The 23,385-nt window shown below is 48.0% G+C and overlaps 1 long non-coding RNA gene across 3 annotated transcripts in view; it reads left to right on the top strand.

The window, feature by feature from the left end:
• LOC137547261 (uncharacterized) overlaps positions 1-23,385 on the top strand; it is a 240,083-nt gene that overhangs the window by 188,514 nt on the left and 28,184 nt on the right. Inside the window, exon 4 of one of the 3 annotated variants that reach the window (XR_011026542.1) lies at positions 21,128-21,164. The exons of the other annotated variants lie outside the window; for them this stretch is intronic. This is a non-coding gene — a long non-coding RNA (uncharacterized lncRNA). The remainder of the gene's footprint in view (positions 1-21,127; positions 21,165-23,385) is intronic. 3 annotated transcript variants of the gene reach the window in all.

The following is a 23,385-nucleotide window of genomic DNA, read 5'->3' on the forward strand; positions in this document are numbered from 1 at the left end:
AGTAATTAGAGGTTATAAATATTCTGGGTGGTTGAGAAAAATAATTTCACCTGGAGCAGTCAAAGCGGCAAACCTACATGTGTAACATAAGACAATGGGATTGTAGGAAAATCCTATTTAGGAGAAGAACTATAGATAATTGTTTATCTCACTTTTTTTTTTTACTTTAGGTTTTCTTTAAAGTTAACCTGAAGCTATTTTAAAAACAAAAAACAGATACTTACCTAAGGAGAGAGGCTCTGGGTCCTATTATAAGGCCTTCCCATTCTCCTCATGGATCCCTCGTTCCCCACAAGTGTCTACATTCAAATCTCTCGCCGCGGGAGACTTCAGAAGTTTCCAGGAGCCCGAGTCCTCCTGAAGACAGGTGGCTCTGTACTGCGCACACGCGAGTGGGCGCTCGCACGTGTGCAGTGCGGCGTAGTCCGTCTTTGGGAGCCCGAGTGCTTCTGAAGACTTCTGAAGCCCAGCCAAAGCGGAAGAATGCAGTCTACGACCAATCAATTATAAACTTCTAACAGGGGAGCCTGCGGGGGAACGGGTGTAACCGTGAGGAGAGCGGGAAGGCTGTATAGGACCCAGATCCTTCTCTTTTTATTGGTAAGTATCTGTTTTTGTCTTTAATTTCACTTGTGTTTCTTACCAGCAGGGCCTGGGGAGCGCAGCTAAGGAAAGGCCACCCATGATAGGGCTAGCCATTTGTCAGGCAGCTTAGGGGTTAATCTGACTGGGGGATGAATTATCCCCTGGTCAGAAGCTGGAGGGGAGGAGCGTTAGGGATGGTGCCAGGCTAGGTTAGGAAGGGCGGATTCCGGAAGGAAGTAGTGCAGCGGCAGCAAGGAGAGAGGAGGCAGGAGAAAGTTTATCTGGCTGCGCAGCACTTACCGCCGGCATGGAGGACGTGGAGAGCCTTTTGAGCCTCGTCAGGAGTGAGGCAGCCGCACATGGTCCGCAGTGGGTTGCGGAGCAGCTGACGCGAATGGCGGGAGGCGGCGCCGGCGATCCGGCAGGCCGCACCAGTGCCCGAGTGTCCAGGCCGCCTGATCGGCTGAGTCCTACAGCGTCTCTCCGCCGGAGATTGAGGAGCGACAGTTCGCCGCAGGCCCCGCCTGCGCCCCCTCCAAAAAAAGGTAAAGCGCAGGGTGGGAAGGGAGCGAGCGGCAAGAAGAGCGGCGACAAGATGGCGGCCGCAGGCACCAGCGGCGCCAGTCAAAAGTCGGGGGACACCCTTCAGCACGTGGGCAGCAGCAAGCGGCAGTACTCAGCTTCCACCAGTACCCCCAGCGCGGGGCCCCAGGCGGCAGAGGAGGCGGGCCAAGCAGGAGTTAGCTCACCGGCTGCTGCTGGACACAGCCAAAAGAGCACACAGCAGGCTGCCAAAGAAAAACTACAGCAGCGAGAGGGAAGACTGCACCAGCCAAGGAGAAGCGCAGTTCTGAGCAGGGTCACAGGGTGTCGGCTGCCAGACCTGGCCAGCAACTCTCCCCATCACCTCCACGCAGTCGGAGAAACGATCCTGAAGCCCAGAACAGGGAACATCAGCATGGCAGGCCGGTCAGTGATGCTCGACCCAGCAGGGGTGACCAGCAAGGGAGACAGGGGAATCCTAGCCACAGGATTGCCAGTCGATCCGTTTCCCCGGTGAATAGCGCTTCCGGCGGGTCCGACGAGGATGGAGGTTGAGATGTGTCACCTAGACCAGTTATGGCGGCTGATCGGGATCATCATCCGGTGCAGCCAGGTGAGGCGATTTCTGTTAGTGCGTCTAATGTTCAATCTTGTAGTGGTAGCTGTGTGGGAAGCAGGGTGGGGGTTAACCAGTCGGGGGGCACCCAGCATACAGCGGTCAATGACCCTAATATGGTAGCCCTTATGTCATCATTGGTGCAGAGTATCAGGGACGCATTGTGCGCGCCTAGCCATAACATTGCTCAGGCCGAATCACCGGCGCAAGCTTGGGTCGGGCCCGTGGCGTCACAAGCGGCTCCAGCCATGGAAACGCAGTCGGGTGCTAGTAATGGTAATGCAACAACAGCTTCGGGGCACACGCCGGTTCCGGCGGATGCAAGAGCAAAGGAAACTGAGTTAGTCCGTTTAGCGGATACGGCAAAAGGGGAGGCATACTTGTGCGTTGGGGGACCGTTGGGTTCACATTTGAAGCCTGAGGTGCGCGAAAAAATTTGGAAGGGGGAGTATGTTGAAATTTTTTCGCTTCTATGCTTAAGTAAGTTTAACTTAGATCGCGGAAAAGGGGATGAGAGTAAGAAGGAAGAGGAGGAACGCAGACGGTATAGGTTGATACCGAGGAACTGGAGGCAGGCATTTTCTATATTTGCAAGTGTGCTGGGCGAGAAACAACCGGAGTGTTGCTCAGCATTATTTTGTTACCTGGAGACAATAGGGGAGGCCCACAGGATGTATGGGGGAAATGCATGGCTGCGCTATGATGAACATTTCAGGCAGTCAAAAGCTTTTCACCCAGCGATACAGTGGAATCACAAAGACATCAACCTATGGATGAGTCTGATGATTCCAAGTACAAGATCAAATCAGTCCTTTCAAGGGGGGGCCGGCGGTTCAGGAGCTTCGGGACAGTCGGCCAACAGAAAGCCGGGAGTGTGCTGGACATATAACGAGGGAGCATGTAAGTATGGAAGTTCCTGCCGCTTCAAACACGAGTGTTCGTCCTGCGGGGGAAGCCATACGAGCAGTAAATGCCACCGACAAGGAAAAACTCGTTCCGCGGATGCTGCTAGTAAAAGGGAGGAGTCCGGTGAGAGTGGAAAGGATGGAACGTTTCCTAAGTAAGTACCCGGACGTTTCAGCAGCCGATTTCCTTAGGCAGGGTTTTTATGAAGGTTTTGTTATTCCCAGTTTTGGGGTGGGGGGTTCCAACCCTCCACACCGTAATTTGAAGTCAGTTTTGAGTCACCCCGAGGTGGTTTCGGCGAAATTGGGTAAGGAGGTAAGTTTGGGGCGCATGGCGGGTCCGTTTCGGCAACTTCCAGTGGACGATTTAGTGGTTTCACCCTTGGGGCTAGTGCCTAAGAAGGAACCAAACTCGTTCCGGTTAATTCACCACCTTTCACACCCAAAGGGAGCTTCGGTGAATGACGGCATAGACCCGGACACGGCCACAGTACTATACGCCTCATTTGATTCGGCGGTAAAAATGGTGAAGCGGGCGGGCCAGGGGGCGTTAATGGCCAAGACAGACGTCGAGGCTGCTTTCAGGTTGTTGCCGGTCCACCCGGGTAGTTTTCGTTTGTTAGGATGTTTCTGGGAAGGACAATATTATGTTGACTGCTGTTTGCCAATGGGGTGCTCCATTTCGTGCGCTTACTTTGAATGTTTTAGCTCTTTTATTGAATGGGTCGTTAAGGAGGTCTCTGGTGTGTCGACGGTTATCCACTATCTGGACGACTTTTTGTTCATCAGTGAGAGGGGTTCAGGTGAGTGCGCTTCCTTACTTGCAACCATGAGGCAGGTGTGTGATAGTTTTGGCATTCCACTGGCAGAAGAAAAGACTGAGGGGCCTCAGCCCATCATGAAAATTTTGGGAATTGTAATAGATTCTGAGGCCATGGAATGCAGGTTGCCACAAGAGAAGGTTCTTGATATACGGTCTCATATAGAGACGATTTTGGCTAGGAACAAGGTGACGCTCAGGGAGTTACAATCACTCCTGGGAAAGCTGAATTTTGCCTGCAGAATTATGCCTATGGGGAGTGTTTTTTGCAGGCGTTTGGCGGCGGCCACAGCCGGGGTAAGGTTGCCGCATCATCGGATACGATTGGTGGCGGAACACAAGGAAGACCTCCACATGTGGCTTAGGTTTTTGGCTGATTACAATGGTCATTCTATGTGGATGGAAGAGAACGTGGGTAACCATGATCTGGAACTCTTCATGGACGCGGCGGGATCAAGCGGTTTTGGTGCCTATTTTGCAGGGAAGTGGTGCGCGGAGCGATGGCCTGATAGGTGGGCACAGTTAGGTTTCACGAAAAATTTGTTATTGTTGGAGCTGTTTCCAATTTTGGTAGCTGTGGAATTGTGGGGGCCGTTTTTGCGGAATAAGCGTATAAGATTCAATTGTGACAACCTTGGAGTGGTAACAGCAGTGAACCGATTATCGGCTTCATCCCCGACAGCGGTACAGGTGTTACGGCAATTAGTCCTCAGCTGCTTGACTTTTAACATGTTTATATTTGCTGTGCACTTACCTGGGGTTGAGAACGAGGTGGCTGACGCTCTTTCTCGATTCCAATGGCAGAGATTTTGGGACAGCGCACCACAGGCGGAACGGCAGGGGGTTTCATGCCCCCGGGCCTTATGGGACATACCCCTAAATGCATAGAGGACTGGATAGCAAGGTCATTGGCGGCTTCTACATGGGCAGCATATACGGCTGTATGGGGACAATGAAGCGAACTGTCCCGACAGGCTGGAGGCTCCGACTCGGACGAGGACCGGTTGTGTTTGTTATTCCAATTTATGGCATTGAAGGGAGCATCAGGGTTGTCGGCAACGGTGTTGTCAAAAAACTTGGCAGCACTAGCCTTTTGTTTCAAGCTTCAGGGAGTTACAGATGTCACGAAAGATTTTCGCGTGCGCATGGCGATGAGAGGTTTTAAATCTCAGAGTAGGGTTAAGCAGGACACTAGACGCCCTATTACTTTTCAGCTGTTAATTGCGGTAATGGGTAGTTTGGAGGGGTTTTGTACATCTCACTACGAGGTGCTGTTGTTTAGTGTTGCGTTCGTTATGGCATTTTTCGGTGCCTTCAGAATTAGTGAGCTAGTTAGCAGTAATACAAAGCATCAAGGGGGGTTAATGTGCAGCGAGGTGCGCAGAACGCAGGAGGGCATTGAGGTCTATTTGCGTAGTTCTAAGACAGATCGCTTGGGCGAAGGTAGAACCATATCGTTATTCCCAGTACCAAACTCCGTGGCGTGCCCGGTGCGGGCCGTAGAACATTTTTTAGCTGTCCGGACAGGGCCGGAAAGTACTTTCCTATGCCATGCGGATGGCTCATCACTTTCGAAGTACCAATTTGTGGCTGTTTTCAGAAAGGCTCTGCTCAGTTTGGGTCATATACCCAAGGAGTTCGCTTCACATTCATTCAGGATAGGAGCAGCGACGGAAGCTGCTCGCTGGGGCCTATGCAACGAACAGATTAAGCGTATAGGGAGATGGGAGTCATCCAGATTTTTTATCATATGTGAGACCGCATTTGGTAGTTTAAGCCATTGGGTGGGTAAGATGGGTTATGCAGTTGTATGGTGAAGGCAGGTTGTTGGTTGTTTTGTTTGCTGTTTTGTTTTATTTTGTTTTGCAGGCAACCCAACCCCCGCCTTGTTGGTATGGATTCTAGGTCATTCCTACGTTGCACGGGGTGCTCGGAGAGCTCTGGTACGCCCAAATGGACGGCAACTGGGGATTTCCCGTTCTACAGCTCATCTGAGATGGATCGGGATTCCTGGGATGCTTTGGGAACAGGTACTTTCGGAAATAAGGCATTTTGTGGCTTTGGACAAAGCGCCTGACGTGTTGGTGCTGCACGTGGGCGGCAATGATTTGGCCTCAAGGACAACGAGGCGAATCATATGCGACATGAAGAGCGACATGTTGTGGATTCGCCACACGTATCCCAACACTATATTAGTATGGTCGGAGATCATCGGCCGGAGCACCTGGAGAAATGCACGGTCTGTTGATCGGGTCAACAGGGCTCGGAAGAAGCTCAATCGTGAAATGTCCAGATTTATTACAAAAAATGGCGGTGTGGCGGTGAGACATTTAGAGTTAGAGGAGGAGACTACTTCATGGTTGAGCAGGGACGGGGTCCATCTGAATGCCATAGGCACAGACTTATGGACCTTGGCTTTGGAGGAGGGGATCCAGAGGGCCTTTTTGTTGCGGGCGGCGCAAGGGTGAGGTTTCTCCCTTGCTCGCGTTTGGCGGGGCAAGGTGTCCGGAGGATGGAGCTAAATCTGATTCGAGGAATTTCACCGGGTGATTTCCTCTTGGTAAGAGGCGTCATAGAAAATTGGTTCGTGAAGGCCATGCCGCTGTCCCCGAGTCTGTGGTGCGGCTGGGGGCCAGAATATGGCTGCAGGCCCATAGTGTTTCCCGATGAGTAGGTCAACGGTTTAACCTCCGGAATGCCTTGCCTTGCAGGTTTAAAAAGTTCTTGTTAAACGAGTTGAATAAATTGTTTTATATTAAAATGTTAAAAGTTAATAAAAAAGATTGGGCTGCATTGGCCTAATTATTCCACTGTCAATTGCAGTCAGGCCTGGTTTGTTTTAGTGCTAAGAAATAGGTGGGATTAGGGTATTACGGTTTCATAGGACATAATTGGATGTGCACCTATCAAGCAGGGCCTGGGGAGCGCAGCTAAGGAAAGGCCACCCATGATAGGGCTAGCCATTTGTCAGGCAGCTTAGGGGTTAATCTGACTGGGGGATGAATTATCCCCTGGTCAGAAGCTGGAGGGGAGGAGCGTTAGGGGTGGTGCCAGGCTAGGTTAGGAAGGGCGGATTCCGGAAGGAAGTAGTGCAGCGGCAGCAAGGAGAGAGGAGGCAGGAGAAAGTTTCCCGCCCACCCGCCCTATTGTTTTTGGTTTTGTAAGTTTTGTCATTGCAGCTGGCGGGGCAAGGTGTCCGGAGGATGGAGCTAAATCTGATTCGAGGAATTTCACCGGGTGATTTCCTCTTGGTAAGAGGCGTCATAGTAAATTGGTTCGTGAAGGCCATGCCGCTGTCCCCGAGTCTGTGGTGCGGCTGGGGGCCAGAATATGGCTGCAGGCCCATAGTGTTTCCCGATGAGTAGGTCAACGGTTTAACCTCCGGAATGCCTTGCCTTGCAGGTTTAAAAAGTTCTTGTTAAACGAGTTGAATAAATTGTTTTATATTAAAATGTTAAAAGTTAACAAAAAAGATTGGGCTGCATTGGCCTAATTATTCCACTGTCAATTGCAGTCAGGCCTAGTTTGTTTTAGTGCTAAGAAATAGGTGGGATTAGGGTATTACGGTTTCATAGGACATAATTGGATGTGCACCTATCATGTAAACACCCTGCTTACACGCCAACAAAGACAAGTAAGTAGGGCGAGTAGATGTCCCCTTTAACCTTTCCCCTAATGTATGCCCTACTCAAGCCTTTAAAGCTACACCGACTATCTATGACTTATTCATACTCTCACACTGTCCTCCCTAATTATTGTGTCTAACGCTACATGAGAAATCATAATGAGCACCAAAATAGAAGATTACTTCCCTTACCCCATTGCTCCACCACCGCCTGTATTATGTTGTGTACCAGATGCTTTTAATTGGTTATAGTAGATCTTCTATGCAAATTTTTGGTTATTTTCCCATTATGTTTAATGAAATTAGAACATTTGTGGTAGGAATAACATGCAGCACACACTGCAATTTTACGTCCCTAGAGATGTTGTTATTCTAAATATAGCAGGCTTTCTGCTGGGATTCAGAAAACTGCTAACGACTACAGAAAGAGGTGTCAGTTTCCCAGGCATTAACTGTCATGTAGGGATTTTAATAGGAATTTAATTTTTCTTGCATGTTTGAAACTCATCCAATGTTAGGTCTATTCAAGAATCTTCTGTGTGTGTAGTTCACAAATTCATTAATTTCAGTCCGTCAGCTGCCATGCCAAGTAGTATTTAAATGGACATTCATGTTATAATTACCGCATTTTTACCCAGGGCAGTTTCTAGGCTATAGAGCTCCCAGAGCAAATGTGTATAAATTGCGCCCCCCTCGTAGGAAGCCATTGAGACCCCCTTTAGGTAGCCAGAGAGCTCCCCCCCATAGGTGGGCAGTAAGACCGCCCTGTGGGTAGCCAGAGATACCCCCTTTAGGTAGCCAGAGAGCCACCTCCCCCTGTAGGGAGCCAGAGAGATCTCCTTTTGGTAGCCACGGAGACCCCCTTTAGGTAGCCAGAGAGCCACCTCCCCCTCAAACGGAGCCAAATAGACTCCCATGTTGGTAGCCAGAAATTCCCCCTTTAGGTAGCCAGAGAGCCCCTCTTACCCTGTTGGTAGCCAGAGTGACCCCCATTAGGTAGCCAGAGAGTTCCCCCCCATAGGGTGCCATATAGCCACCCCCCTGTAGGGACTTCCCGGTTTCGGGAAGGCAGGCTGGTCCCAGCACTTATGAGCTGATGACGTTGGAGGCACGTAGGAGCTAGGATCCGTCTGCCTTGCCGAAACCTGGAAGTCATGTTCACCTGGACATTGGCGCTGCTGGCCACAGTGCTTTGAGACGGGAGTACCGCACCACTACCGGGGAGTCTGTTCCAAAGATACCCATTACATGCGCACCTTCCTCTCGTTTGTTTATAAGTGCATTACTTTTATCTCTCACAAATCGGTCTTGTGTGTGCCCCTCTTTTACCGCAGAGTGATGGTCATGTTTAGGAGAACTCATGGAGAAGCATGTGATCCGTTTGGTCAGGTGATAGATACGCAAGTCTCTGATTTGCTAGTCATGATCATGTGCTAATGCAGGATGTGATCATTCACAGCAAATCAGAGCTTTGCAAATCTATCAGCTGATCGAACAAATCACATGCTTCTCCGTGAGCTCTCCTCAGCATGACCATCACTATAGGCAGGAAACAGTGCAGACGTGATATTCCTGTTCTTGCCTGAACTGTCAGGTCATGCAGAGTGCGCTATGCTGGATCACCTAGCAGTAGAAGTATAGCCCAGCTGGGCACATGGGAGGATCCCTGCAGGAGATGGAGAGCTTGGAGGATGTAAGGGAACTGGAGGTGAGTATGGTGTCTCTTTTTATATTATACAGCAGAAATCACTGAGCACTAGGGTTGGTCAATAAGATGCAAATCATTTCAAGTTCATGCAGCGTTATGCAAATGTTGTATGCAAAAGTATGCAGCTTGAACATAAACCAATGGAATTCTACAGAGGTAACATTTGATGTTCAAATTTGCATACAAAAATTGCATAATCCTGCATCAACAAAATATTTGCATCTCATTGACCATCCCTATTAAGCACTTTCTCAGTCCATCCTAAACACTGGCATGGATCTGGCCCTCCAGGCCTGGAGTTCGACACATGTGATTTAGATTGTAAGCTTGTAAGGGCAGGGCTCTCTCCCCCTTTTGTATCTTGGAAGTTGCTATACTTTGTGTTTATCATGTTACATTCGGCTTTGTAATAATTGCTACAATGTCTGCCAGTTCTGTGGTCTATATTTTGTGTGTACCACTGTCTGTATTATGCACCCTGTGTTTGTTTCTTGTACCATGCCACAGAATGTGCAGGTGCTTTATAAATCAATTTTGCGCCCCCCCCGTTGTTTGCGCGACCTAGTGGCCAGTGCCGTGCGCAGCAGGCTATGGGGGGGGGGGGGGGGGCTGGGGTGCGGCTGCATAGCTGGCATAGTTGCCCCAGTGTAGGGAGTTTAGTTGCCTCAGTATAGCTAGTATAGTGCCCCAGTATAGCCAGTATAGTGCCCCAGTATAGCCAGAATAGTGCCCCAGTATAGCTAGTATAGTGCCCCAGTATAGCCAGAATAGTGCCCCAGTATAGCCAGAATAGTGCCCCAGTATAGCCAGAATAGTGCCCCAGTATAGCCAGTATAGTGCCCCAGTATAGCCAGTATAGTGCCCCAGTATAGCCAGTATAGTGCCCCAGTATAGTCAGTATAGTGCCCCAGTATAGTGCCCCAGTATAGCCAGAATAGTGCCCCAGTATAGCCAGAATAGTGCCCCAGTATAGCCAGAATAGTGCCCCAGTATAGCTAGTATAGTGCCCCAGTATAGCTAGTATAGTGCCCCAGTATAGCCAGTATAGTGCCCCAGTATAGGGCCTCAGCATAGCCAGTATAGTGCCTCAGCATAGCCAGTATAGTGCCCCAGTATAGTGCCCCAGTATAGCCAGTATAGTGCCCCAGTATAGCCAGTATAGTGCCCCAGTATAGCCCCCCAGTATAGCCAGTATAGTGCCCCAGTATAGCCAGTATTGTGCCCCAGTATAGCTAGTATAGTGCCCCAGAATAGTGCCCCAGTATAGCCAGTTTAGTGCCCCAGGATAGTGCCCCAGTATAGCCAGTATAGTGCCCCAGTATAGCCAGTATAGTACCCCAGTATAGCCCCCCAGTATAGCTAGTATAGTGCCCCAGTATAGCCAGTATAGTGTCCCAGTATAGCCAGTATAGTGCCCCAGTATAGCCAGAATAGTGCCCCAGTATAGCTAGAATAGTGCCCCAGTATAGTGCCCCAGTATAGCCAGTTTAGTGCCCCAGGATAGCCAGTATAGAACCCCAGAATAGTGCTCCAGTATAGCCAGTTTAGTGCCCTCCCGCCTCTCCCCGTAGCCGCCGCTGTTATTACCTTAACAGCGGCCGCTCTCCCCTCTCCGACGCGTGTATATTCAAGCAGCGTATCTCCGGCTGCTCTGTGTGATGCACTGATGCGGAAGGAAGGAGGGCAGCGGCTTCCTGTAACAGCGATTATGTATCCCCTTTCCTATGGTAACCGAGCCCTGCCTCCTGCGCATCAGTGCATCACACAGAGCAGCCGGAGATACGCTGCTAGAATATACATGCGCTGGAGAGGGGAGAGCGGTAGCTGCTAAGGTAATAACAGTGGCGGCCGCGGGGACAGGCGGGAGGGGGGATAAGAGCACGGCACACCAGGCAACGTTCTGTGGCACACTAGTGTGCCGCGGAACAGTGGTTGAAAAACGCTGCTCTAGGAGAGTTCATCAGTAACAAACCATGAAGATGACCAGCAAGGGATTCTGGGAGAACATGGTATTTATACTGCCAGCCTTCAAAGGAGGCAGCTAGGCAATCTGCATAACAAATATATACAAATTCCTCAGCAGCAGAGCAGGTCTGAAACGTGCAAAGCAAAGACAGGTCTCTTTTCCAGAGACCTGCAGCCCTCAGACTTAAGGAATGGTCAAACAGCTGTCTGTCTGTGCAGACAGCTGAGTGGATGATTACAATAAATACGTTTAGGCGAGAGACACAATGGGCTTGATTCACTAACCGTTACTAAGTGTTAGCACCGGAGTAAAAAAAGAGTTTTTCGGCCCTAAGCCGGTTAGTGTGCCTTATCTGAGGTTAGGGTGCCTTATCTGAGTTAGTGTGCCTTATCTGGGGTTAGTGTGCCTTATCTGAGTTAGTGTGCCTTATCTGGGGTTAGTGTGCCTTACCTGAACTTAGTGCCCCCTAAGTAGCTTTGTGCACACTAAATAGCTTTGTGCACACTAAAAGATGCACAAAGCTACATCGCACACTGCAGATAAGGCACACTAACTCAGATAAGGCATACTAACCTCAGATAAGGTTAGCGCTGTAGTTTGTGCCCACTAAGTGATAAGGCACACTAACCGGCTTAGCGCCGGTTAGTGAATCAAGCCCTATGTCTAATTAATTGAAACTTTCCTGTTGGACCCTTAGTGTCCCAGTCCGACCCTGTCAAGAGCACCTACATCTGAGGGCCCCTGAAAGTTTTGCTATGGGGCCCCATAATATCTAGCTATGCCACTGGTCTTTTGTTTACCTAATTGTGTTGTATTTAAGAACATGCTGCCTAACTATTCTCTTTGGTGGATATGCTGTCTAATGATATTTTGAAGGGGAATATGTTGACTAGTTATGTTTTTTGGGGGGATATTCTGCCTAATTATGTTAACGGGTAACCAAGTCGATCAAATGGAGATACATTGAACTCATCCATAAGTGTGGACATGTGTGCAGACACTTACTCATGTGTCTGTTCATTTCTGAAAGGCTCTGTTGTCTTATAACAAGCTCTGGTAGCAGCCGCAACAATGTCAAGTCGCTGAGACGCCGACCTTTGACCCAGATGTGCTTGAGTGACGCTTATGCAGTAGATCAGTCACGGTGCCCTGCCTGCTTCCCCGGCTCACCCGCGATCACAAATTTGGGGTTCATAGTTTGCTTTAAAGTACTGTTTCCCCTCCCCTTAAACTTTTAATATTGTTTTATTGCTGGTGCTGCGACTAGCACACAGCACCAGCCTCCCCCTTCCTGTGCCCACTCTGACCCCTGTTCTGCTCAGTCAAAGTCTTCGCCTGAGGCTGAACGTTGGATAATATCGGGGAGGAAGTGACAGTTCTTCCTCCCCGCTCTGCATACATAACTCCGCCCCCTCCACCTGCCGCTTTAGATCCTTATGTGTTACATGGCACACAGCGTGCAGGGGAGCTGCGCTGTGTGCGGACTTGGGATAATTGAGATCGGATATTCTTGCGACCTCAATTAACATGAGCCCCCACACAACGCAGCTTCCCTGAGCGCTATGTGCAGTGAAACACATAAGGAACTAAAGCGGCAGGTGGAGGGGGCAGAGTTATGCACGCACAGCGGGGAGGAGGAACTGTCACTTCCTCCCCGATAATATATATTGTTAGAACCGGCCACAGGGGGCGCTGGAGGGGGAAGGATGGTGCTGTGTACTGTGAAAGTCACACAGCACCAGTAATAAAATCATTTAAAAGTAAATCCCTACCAGGTCAGCAGTACTTTAAGGTCAGCGCTCCGAACTGTTCCAAGTTTTAATCCTTTATAAAAGCAGAAACAGACAGTATTTCAATATCACTCAGTGCTCTTTCCTCAAGGAATATCAGAAGTTATATGAATAATCTCAAACAGGTGGTGCACTTGCATGGAGTGATGTGCACAGCTTGAATCCTATTTAGGAGTATTCATATACTTTCTATTATGCCTTGAGGAGGGGGCCCTGAGAGGCTCCGAAACATTGCCAATGTGTTCTCTTATGATAGATTAAGTATACTGAAACTGTTTAGAGTGCTGTCTTTAATTACCTGATTATCATTTATATTGAAAGGAGTTTAAGAGACTTAGGGGCCTATTCATCAAAGGCTGTTTACTGGCTACTTTCTTATTTATGGATGAAGAAAGAGGCAGTTTGCATTTGCCTCTGTGGACTGAATGTGCCCACCAACTCCAAGCTGGCAAGAAGTAAGACTTGAAACAGCTGATGTTATTCACACTGTAAAACGTAATTTAAACTATTTTTTAACTTTGGTCAGCTACTGATGTCCCACTCCCTCCCTAACACCTCATAGAGGAAACCAGGAGCATTGCTAGCCCCAAAGATCAGTGGCACGTGCCCCGGATGTATTCTGGGGTGCACCAGATGTCCCCTTAGGTAGAGTCAGCTGTGGTGCCTCAATGGGGGGCATGCTGGGAGCTGTGGTGCATCAATCAGAGATATAATGGATGCTGTGGTGCATCAATCGGGGGCATACTGGGTGCTGTGGTGCCATGCTGGGCACTGTGATGCTTTTATGGGAGCATGCAGGGAGCCGTGGTTCTTCTATGTGGGCATGCTGGGAGTTGTGGTGCCTCAATCAGTGGAGCTCAGCAAGATTTTTGATATCCGAACTACCCAGATAATCCGAACTTTTTCTACTATCCGAACTTTGAATAGCAATTTGGATATTTTTTAAAATCCGAATAGACTATCCGAGCAAACTCAGAATTTTGGGTTTCGGATATCCGAGTTTACTCGGATACCAAAAAGTTCGGATTCAGATATCCGATTTGGATCCGGATATCTGGGTATCCGGATCTGAATCAATTCGGATTTTAGAAAGGGGTATCCAAGCACCCCTGGCCTCAATGGGAGGCCCATCGGAGCATGGGAGGGGGACCGGTAGAAGGTCAAGGAATGCTATGGGAAAACTACCAGATAACATGTCTAGTTATGTTTAAGTGACACTGCCTATTTATGTGATATGCTGCATTTTTTATTAACGGAGAGGAGGAGCGTCATCCAACATTTTGCTGGGTGGGCCTACTTAGACTGTAGTTAAGTTCATGTAAATTTGGCTCCACCTACGACTACACCCACATTCTGGTGCGTGGCCACACCCATTTTCTGGCTGCAGTGCAATGTCCAAAAGTGCCCCAGATCTCTTAGAATCCTAGAAACGCCCCATGCCAGGAGCCGTGTTCAATGGCAGAGTACAGATACAGAATTTCTAGCCTTTGCTTACCACACTTGTATTCTGATGGTCGGTGGGAAGTTCTGGGACACTCTTGCTACATCACTGGTGGTAACTAGCCATGAGCTGAGCACAGATTTCATGGATATGTGGAGGTTTAAAGTGAACCCGAGGTGAAAATAAACTGATGAGAACAGTTATATTTATCCTCCTATTACTAAAAATGACCTTTTTTTTAAGTATCCCAGGGTTTCCTTTTATATATAAACATTTACAAAGTAGGTTGAATATTTTACTGTCTATAATCAGTGGCAGCCTATTAAGTGTCTCAGAGTTAGAAAAAGGTCTAAATAGTTCATGTATTTTATCTCTCCCTGCCCTCAGGGATGTTCTTATCCAGTACCATACTACTTCCTGCTTATCAGGAAGTACCGTATTTTTTGGAATATAAGACACACTTTTTCTCCCCCAAAAATGGGGAGAAAAAGTTCCTGCGTCTTATATTCCAAAGGCAGGGAACGCCCGCCAATACGAACCGCCGATCCAACGCATTGTTGGGGACTCCCTGCCTTGTCCCCCTGTGTGGTCTGCCTGCCCCCAACATGTCTCCGCTCCCCCTTGGCAACAATTATGGCAGAGCAACTCACCTTCCTATGGATTCCAGCGCTGTGTGGTCCGCTGTGTGGTCCTCCGCCTCCAGCATGTCAGCGCTACACCTGTAAAAGAAAAGTTAGCGGCAGAGCGGCTCACCTACACAGCGGCGATGATCTGCAGACATCTCGCATACCGCGCGGCTTCCCATAGTGACGGCTCCTGATAATGACTCATTGAGTCATGGGGAATGACTCATTGAATCATTAACAAGAGCCATCACTAGGGGGAGCCATTAACAGGCATGTGCAGAACATCCCCCTCTGCACGTGTCTGTTAACAGGAGCCTGTTAATGATTCAATGAGTCATTTCCCATGACTCAATGAGTCATTAACAGGAGCCATCGCTAGGGGAAGCCGCGCGGTACCCGAGATTTCTGCAGATCATCGCCGCTGGGTAGGTGAGCCGCTCTGCCACTAACTTTTCTTTTACAGCTGTAGTGCTGACATGCTGGAGGCAGAGGACCACAAAATATTGAGGAGGAGCACCATATAAGGAAAAAACGGTGTGCCACGATCCAAGCCTCAGTGTCCAAAGAGACCAGCAGTAATCAGTAAATTCAAAGGGATCGGCACCACTCCAGTTAAAGTAGTATCAAAAGCTGTTTCATTACATCAAAGTGCTGTAGCCTACACTTTGATGTAATAAAAGAGCTTTTGATAATACTTTATCTGGAGTGGTGCCGATCCCTTTGGATTTACGGAGGCAGAGGACCACACAGCGGACCACACAGCACTGGAATCCATAGGAAGGGGAGTTGCTCTGCCATAATTGTTACAAAGGGGGAGCGGAGACATGCGGGGGGGGGAGCAGGAGAGGACATGGAAATGCACAGGAGGGGGCACAGACACACACAGGAGGACAGGAGGGGACACAGGGACTGGAGAACCACACGGGGGGTGAAGGGGACACGGGGTGCTGGAGAACACACACACAGGACAGGAGGGGACACATGGGGCAGGAGGAACACACAGGGTGACAGGAAGGGATGACACACACAGGAGGACAGGAAGGGACACATAGTGGACACAGGAGGACAATGGGGGGGAACATGTACAAGATGCTCCTGGAACATGGACGCACCAGGTTTAGTATATACTGTATACATTTTTTCCCTGATTTTTGCCCTCTAAACTTAGGTGCTTCTTATATTCCAGAGCATCTTATATTCCGAAAAATATGGTAGTAAGAATAAGCACTGGATAGAGTACATCATGGTGGCAGTCAACCTTGCATGGAGCCAGGGAGGTGAGTTTTTACAACACCGATTCCGGCTCCCGCTGCCATAAATCTTACTTTGCAATGGGGGGGGGGGGGGAGGGAGGGGGGGGGGATTATGGAGGGGGACCCAAGGAGAGGGAAGCAGGAGTCAAGTCCCCCTCCCCGCAGCTATGTCCCTGTGTGCCGCTGCTCCCCCTTCCTTCACTGGACCCTTCTCCTTCACTACGTCCCGGGCAGAAATAAGTTGGGAGAAAGTTACTGCTGACTAAATAGGGTCATAGCTAAACCGTCAAAACTGCTCTGGTCCATAAGGGGATAACAAGGTCTGGATGCGAAGTAGTTAAAGTTAGAAAAATGTGTAACTCGTTGGGCCACTCTATTCCTTAGATGTATATTTAGCCTTGGCAGTAGGTCTCCTACTGCTCTTCTTCCCGCCATGGGAAGCTATTCCTTCTAATAACTGATTAATTTGAGGTATAAGCATGGCCGGCCTTTGACCTGAGCGACTGGAGCGGTCGCTCAGGGCGCCGGCTTCTAGGGGGGTGCATTCAACTGCCCTGGCCGCATAGACGTCGCTAGGGGCTTGGAACAAGGGTAGTGCCTCTGATTGCCCACCGTCAGTGCCCCGAATGTTTTCAATGGCAGCAGAGTGTTTACGGTCAGAGATACACAGACGCTCCTAGCCAGGCTGAGTATCACATGGGGCCGGGCAGCCAGTGATAGAGAGGAGTGAGGCTCACTCATCTCTCATTGGCTGCTGAGTCCCATGTGATCCCCGGCCAGGCTGGAGAGCACCGAGCACGTGTGTCTGCTGATAAATGTTAGGGAGGAGAGAACAGCGAAGAAAAGAAAGCCGTTGGGCGGCAATGGGCGCTGGGGAGACACTTTCCAGAAGAAAGAGTGAGTACGTCACCAGTCGCCCGGCTTTGTTCACAGCACACACAGGACACAGCCTTTGTCAGACGTGTCTGTGTGTTGATGCTACGCAGCGGCTTATGGCTAAGGACTGGAATGTTACTTCAGAGGAGTCACCTGACCTCCCTTGCTGACCTGACACCCCAGCAGCAGCTCCTCTCTCATTACACCCTGACCAGATCTTTATCTTAAAGGACTTCCGAGGCCAAAATCCGGGCCCAAAACATAAAAAAAGTTAGCTACCTTCATGGCTTTGTAAGGCACGGAGGACGCCGTCCGCGCCCTCCGTGCCGTTCCGCCTGGTCCCCTCTGGTGAATAGCCCCCCGAAAGGCTGCGACCCCACGGTCCGGGTCGGCATCTTCTGCCCCTATAAAGATGGCCGCCGGAGCTGGCCACGGCTGCGCAGTCCACATAGCCGCTACTGCGGCTGCGCAGCTCTAGGGCCAACCCCCCGATCACGTAACAGGCAGCGTGGATCGGAGGGTTGGCCCTAGAGCTGCGCAGCCGCAGTAGCGGCTATGCGGACTGCGCAGCCGTGGCCAGCTCCGGCGGCCATCTTTATAGGGGCAGAAGATGCCGACCCGGACCGTGGGGTCGCAGCCTTTCGGGGGGCTATTCACCAGAGGGGACCAGGCGGAACGGCACGGAGGGCGCGGACGGCGTCCTCCGTGCCTTACAAAGCCATGAAGGTAGCTAACTTTTTTTATGTTTTGGGCCCGGATTTTGGCCTCGGAAGTTCTTTAAAAAGTAGTGAAGTGTCAGGAAGGAGGGACATTCTGCACTGAGGACAGCCGTGCACACTTTGTGTAAGCAGCTCACCCCTCTTCCTACCACTATTCAGTCTCTCTGACCTGCCCTTTGCTCTGCTCAGTGCTCACTCCAGCCTGCACTTAACTTAATCTATAATTGCTGCTTAATTTTTTGTATTAGGAAGGTCTTAAAGTGGCCATACATCAGGCGACATGGTGGCCGATCGACAAACCAATTTGATTATTAGAATCGAATTGGATGAAAATTGGTGCTGCAAAGTGCATGCCTAATCGAGTATGCGACTAATTTCAGGCTGAAATTGATCATATGAATTGGTCGTACATACTGCAAGATGTCGGGCAGTTGTGGTCAATGAGGTGTGCAGCAGTAAAAGCAAGCAATATCGGGATGAGCCACAAATGTGACAAAACCACCGATCTGTTCCCCATAGCTCCCAACTGTCCCTTTTTTCAGAGAGACAGTCCCTCTTTGAGAGCCCTGTCCCTCTGTCCCGCTTTCCTTCTCATTTGTCCCTCTTTCAGGACTTTGTCCCTCTTTCTATGTAAATATTTGTATTTGCTGAAAAATGTGTATGATTGACTCTAAACTTTATTCCCATCCTTTAAATTGATCTATTTCTAATTTTCTAAAGTTAATATGCAGGAAAATGAACCAGGATAGAAAGGACCAGTGTCGTTTGAGTTATAAAACAACAAATTTGTCTTATGAAATCTTCATGGTATTCATGACAAGGGGTGTGTCGGGGGCGTGCTCAGGGGTGTGGCAGGGGCATGGCTTAAGTGTCCCTCTTTCTCATCTCAAAAAGTTGGAAGGTATGCTGTTCCCCCTAATGTTCAATGCGTCCTGGTGCACAGTGCACTTAGCATTACCTGTCCTCTCCTCATATGCTGCTGGTTTCGGGCTAGGATAAATGGGGGGGGGGGGGCAGGGGCACCAAAATCTAGCTACGCTCAGGGCGCTGTGAAACCTAAGGCCGGCCCTGGGTATAAGGACAAGAAAACGAGAACGGTGTTTTGCACTTTTCTGGAAAGCCACCTGCTACACTCGTTGTCTTTGTTTTAATAAAGGCAGCTGTTTCACAGTTGTCTTAATTGTTTCTTGGAACTTCTTTTGCTGGCTCAGTCCTTTTCCTGTTATCTTCTATTCCGGCAAATTCACAAATCACCCCAGAGTAAAGACCAGTGGAAAACCTATAGTGTATCTGCTCTGAATTAATTGGTGTTCAAGCTCCTAATTACGGACTCTGTCAAATAGATCTATTCTGATTATTTTGCTTTATTAGTACTGTCACTCCCTTTAAGTCCTAACAGAATATTTAAATAAACCTGTCTCTACTCATTTACATGATTTATACAATTACACGAGTGATAATTACAATGCCTGAGACATCAGACTAAAAATCGGGGCGCCAGGAAGATGGGCTTGGACATATTATTCATAAGTCAATTATCTCACAAACCTCGGAATAATCAGCACAAACAGGGATGGGTGTACATGAAAATGTGCAAAATAAACAAATACAATATCTGTATATTTAATTTAAACGGAAATGTATTTGAAATTGTCTATGAAAATGTAAGGATTCTTTTGGTACAGAAATGTAAATTTTGACAGTTAACAACTTGGAGGACTGTTCCCGTTCTAGGGACGTAGATACAGTATATGTACCTTGCAGCATCGCCGTTGTGCCCGCTCCCAGGCATGTTCTCATCCATTATTACACAGATCAGTGAATGGGAACCCAGTTCCCATTCAACGATCTAAGTTCCTATGATCCTCAATAATCACCGGCATCAATGAGGTGCCTGTGGTCATTGACAAGAATGAAAGTAAAGCATACACGCACTACTTCCTGTAATGCGTATATGCAGTAAACAGAACACACTATGAATAAAGTGTGTGTGTGTTGGGGGGGGGGGGGCGTCTAGTGGTCAAATAGTAACAGTAAACCTACAAACATCCCATTAAATAAAAATACATAAAATACACTATAAATTAACCCTTATCTCCCCTCCCATAGTTATCAAAATAAAACACTTGTATTAAAAAAAAAGTGATATTTGAAAAAAAATACATAGTTACCTTCGGGACTCAACTTTTTTAATATGTATGTCATGAGGGTATATTACTGTTGTTTTTGCAAATCAGAGCTTGAAATTGACGGATGCAAAACAGAAAGAAAAAAACACACTTAGTGGTGAACTGGTTAAAGAGGAACATTACTAAATATGACTTAGTGAATAACGTTTCTGATCTTTACAATATTCACTTAGGGCTGGCTCAGACTAGGGGCTGGCTTACACTGTGAGTGATTTGCGACCAGCAAATCGCTAGAGCAGTGTCACCGGGGGCTTAACTACAGGGCAGCAGCCCCAACAACCGCAGGGGGGTCCAGACCAGCAAGAAAGTCCCAAACTACTACTTCATGCTCTCCAATAAAGGGGTCCATACTTTACATTAGGGTTTTTTGTGGCTACACCTGTTATGGGTGATTATGATGGCCACACTTGTTTTATGACCCTTGCAAGATGGGTCCCCAGGTTGTGAGGATCACGAGTGGTTGTCAAAAGGAAGGTTGTGAACTTTTGGACACCATCAAACTTTTGTAGGGGGCCCTCATGATTTATAGTCACGCCCCCTGAGTGTCAACCTATGAGGGTGTTCTCACTTCAACGTTTCAATTTCAAGAAAATCAAAAACATGCTACTTGTACCATTTTTCAAGCAATTTTTCTTAACTACTAAGCAACCTCATCACGCCGATGGGTGTGCACTCGGCACCAGCCCCAGGACTGCCTAACGCCGATTGGCGTCCCTGGAGCGTGGTGTGCAGGAGATTGCGCGTGCCGATGCATGCGCATCTCCGCCTACAGTATCCCAGCGGCGATCGCTGTTAGGAAATTATTAGATGGCGACGCTGCCATCTATTAACACAGTACAACACTGCGATCTAAGGCAGCGCTGTACTGGGGACAGAGGTGTGACATGGCTGTTCCCCTGGGGGACACAGAAGCGATCTGCTTTGATAGGCTGAAGCCGATCGCTGTAATTGGCTGACGGAGGGACGGATGGATAAAAGAATAAAAAAATATGCTTTTTTATTGAAATAAGGGAAAAATATATGTAAAAAAATAAATAAACATTGGGGGAGCGATCAGACCCCCACCAACAAAAATCTCTGTTGGTGGGGAGAAAAGTGTGGGTGGGGATCACTTGTGTGCTGAGTTGTGCGGCCCTGCAGCAAGGCCTTAAAGCTTCAGTGGCCCAATTTGTGAAAAATCGCCTGGTCTTTGGGGGACAGGGGTTTAAGCCCGTGGTCCTCAAGAGGTTAAAGTAATATGAAAAAATCACTGAAAATCAGCAAGCTCTTATCGGATATGTTTCAGGGGTCCGCTTACAGCTTCCCTCTGCTTAGGTATCCAATTTTTGTCTTTTTATTTGCTTTGGGTACGCTTTAAAGCATTACTGTTACCTGCCATTACAGATGCATTTCTACTGTATACCATATTTATACAAGCTAAGAACTTGCCAAAAACTTTGAAAGCCTTTTATTGAACCTATTGCAGGTTTATATCCTACTGAAGAAGACATGACAAATAAGAGGTAAGACCGTTTTTATGACTTCTCCGATAAGCCTATCATTTTTCTCTATTTCCAAAGGAAGAAAAATAAGATGGGGAAATGAAGGATAATACACTATTACAGGTGTCTGTATAGGAAAAGGCGTCCACATTATCCCAGTTTTATTTTCTGACAACCTCTGTAGGCCAAGTAACAGAACAGCGACTAATCTAGATTTAAATTAATAACCCTAGGGGTGTAATAAGCCGTAGCTCTAGAAAGATTCGGAAAGAAGCTTGTATTGCTTGGTGATTGCACTGCCTGTCTGGTGGCCTTTATCCCTCAATTTACAACCTACCAGATTGAGGATTTCCTATTGGTAAGCGGCACGGCATCCCAATGCTAACCAAAACAATCTCTTTCTCTTGTACTTGGCATTTCAGTTCAGCACTAAATTTTAATACACAATATAGCCCTGCGGACATGAGCTACGGTGTCACAATCGCCTCGCTTCGTGGACAGCCAGAGAATTTATGTTGTAACATAAGGTCCTGCTAAATGAATGAATCACGCGAAAACGTATATATAAACGTAATTGACTGATAAAGCCGTATGCACGAGCATGTGAGCCAGATCCATGAACGCTAAGAATAAATAGATAAATAAAAAAAATTTGATGTTGTACAAGCCTGACAGTAATTTGCAGTTTCCAATAAAACCGGCTTTCACGGGAAAGAAAATAATGTGTATAAGCTTGTATTCTTTCTTCGGAGGTTGTGTAAAATGCAAATTTAAAACGCAATATACGGTCACCAGCAGGGTTTTATCTGCCCGCCGCGGGATCCCTACATAGCGGTATAATAACAGGGGGAACATCCCGATCAACTTATATGAGGCTATGGCAGACGTCCCACTCGGCTGCCGTTCTCATCACTCTTTCTGCAAAGAAAACATTGGGGAAAAGTACGTCAGATTTTATCAATTTTATCAGTGAAGTAGGTTGCAAATTCTTCAGATGATAAGCATGAAGTAGGAAGAGGACAGGGCCGATGCTGCCATTGAGGCAAAGTGGACAATTGCCTCAGGGCCGCCCATCGCCTGTTGGACCCCCAGTGGACCCGATAATGTTTGTTATGAAAATTACAATGTTATAGCTTTTCAATTTTTTTTATAACTTTGAAAAATACAGTGTACGTTTTGAAAATTATTGTTTTGAAATGTATCATTTGGAATATTATAAGTTAAGGAAGAGGGGTTCTAACATTAGGAGTCAGGAAGGGGGGTTTAAGGTTACACATCAGAAAGGGGGGCTTAGTTTTAGGTGTCAGGAATTAATGTTTAGGTTTAGGTGTCAGGAAGGGGGGGTTTAGGGTTAGGCTTAAGGAATGAGGTTTTAGGGTTAGGCGTCAGGAAGGGGGGGGGGGTTAGCGTCGTTAGACATCAGGAACAGGGGTTTTAGGTTTAGGGTTTTAGGGTAAGCTGTGGGAAGGTTCTGTGTGAGAGTAAAGTAAGGTTAAGCTGTAGGGAAATATTGGTAACATTTACTAGTGTTTTACTATCGTTATTAACACTGTAAATATTTATTATTTTCATTCGGCACCCAGTTCACAATGATGTTAATTGTTTGCACTTTTATTAGCTTCACACTGCGCCCATTTTTCCTCATGCCCCTTTTTCATGCACGCCCCTGCAAGATGGGTAGCTGCATTGTAATAACTCACCTGTCGGCCGCTGCTCCATCTGTGGTCCGTTTTCTTCCCTGCTGACTGCTTCTTACCATGACTTAGCACACTTTATTTCTGCATAACATGTGCCACACATGGAGAAGAGACGGAGCAGCCGCTGGAACAGTTGAGTTAATACAATGTAGCTACACAAGTTACCGACACTGGAGGAGTAGGGCAGAGAAGGTAGTTAAAAGTGCTAAAGAAGTGCTTTAGATTGTGGAAGTGGGAGGATATGAGAGAGAAAAATAGGACTTTGGAGAAAAGAGTGCATTTCTAAAGTTGTTTTGAGTGACACAAGTCCTCATTAGTGATCCTTTTCCTCCAACACCGCTCAGCTACTCTAGCACTTTTTCAGTAGCTTAATGGCTTTGGTCAGCCAGCGTTGGTGACTGACATGACGAGGATGGGCCTTGGTAAGAGGGGCTTAGAGATCCATGACTGCTGTGATAGAGCTGTTGCCATGTCCGGGTCGATGAAAGATGATGTGAGCAGAGTTGCCAGGACATCAAAGATATAGCATGTCTAGGTTGTGATAG

Source organism: Hyperolius riggenbachi, chromosome 2 (genome assembly GCF_040937935.1).
Source record: "Hyperolius riggenbachi isolate aHypRig1 chromosome 2, aHypRig1.pri, whole genome shotgun sequence".
Taxonomy (NCBI): domain Eukaryota; kingdom Metazoa; phylum Chordata; class Amphibia; order Anura; family Hyperoliidae; genus Hyperolius; species Hyperolius riggenbachi.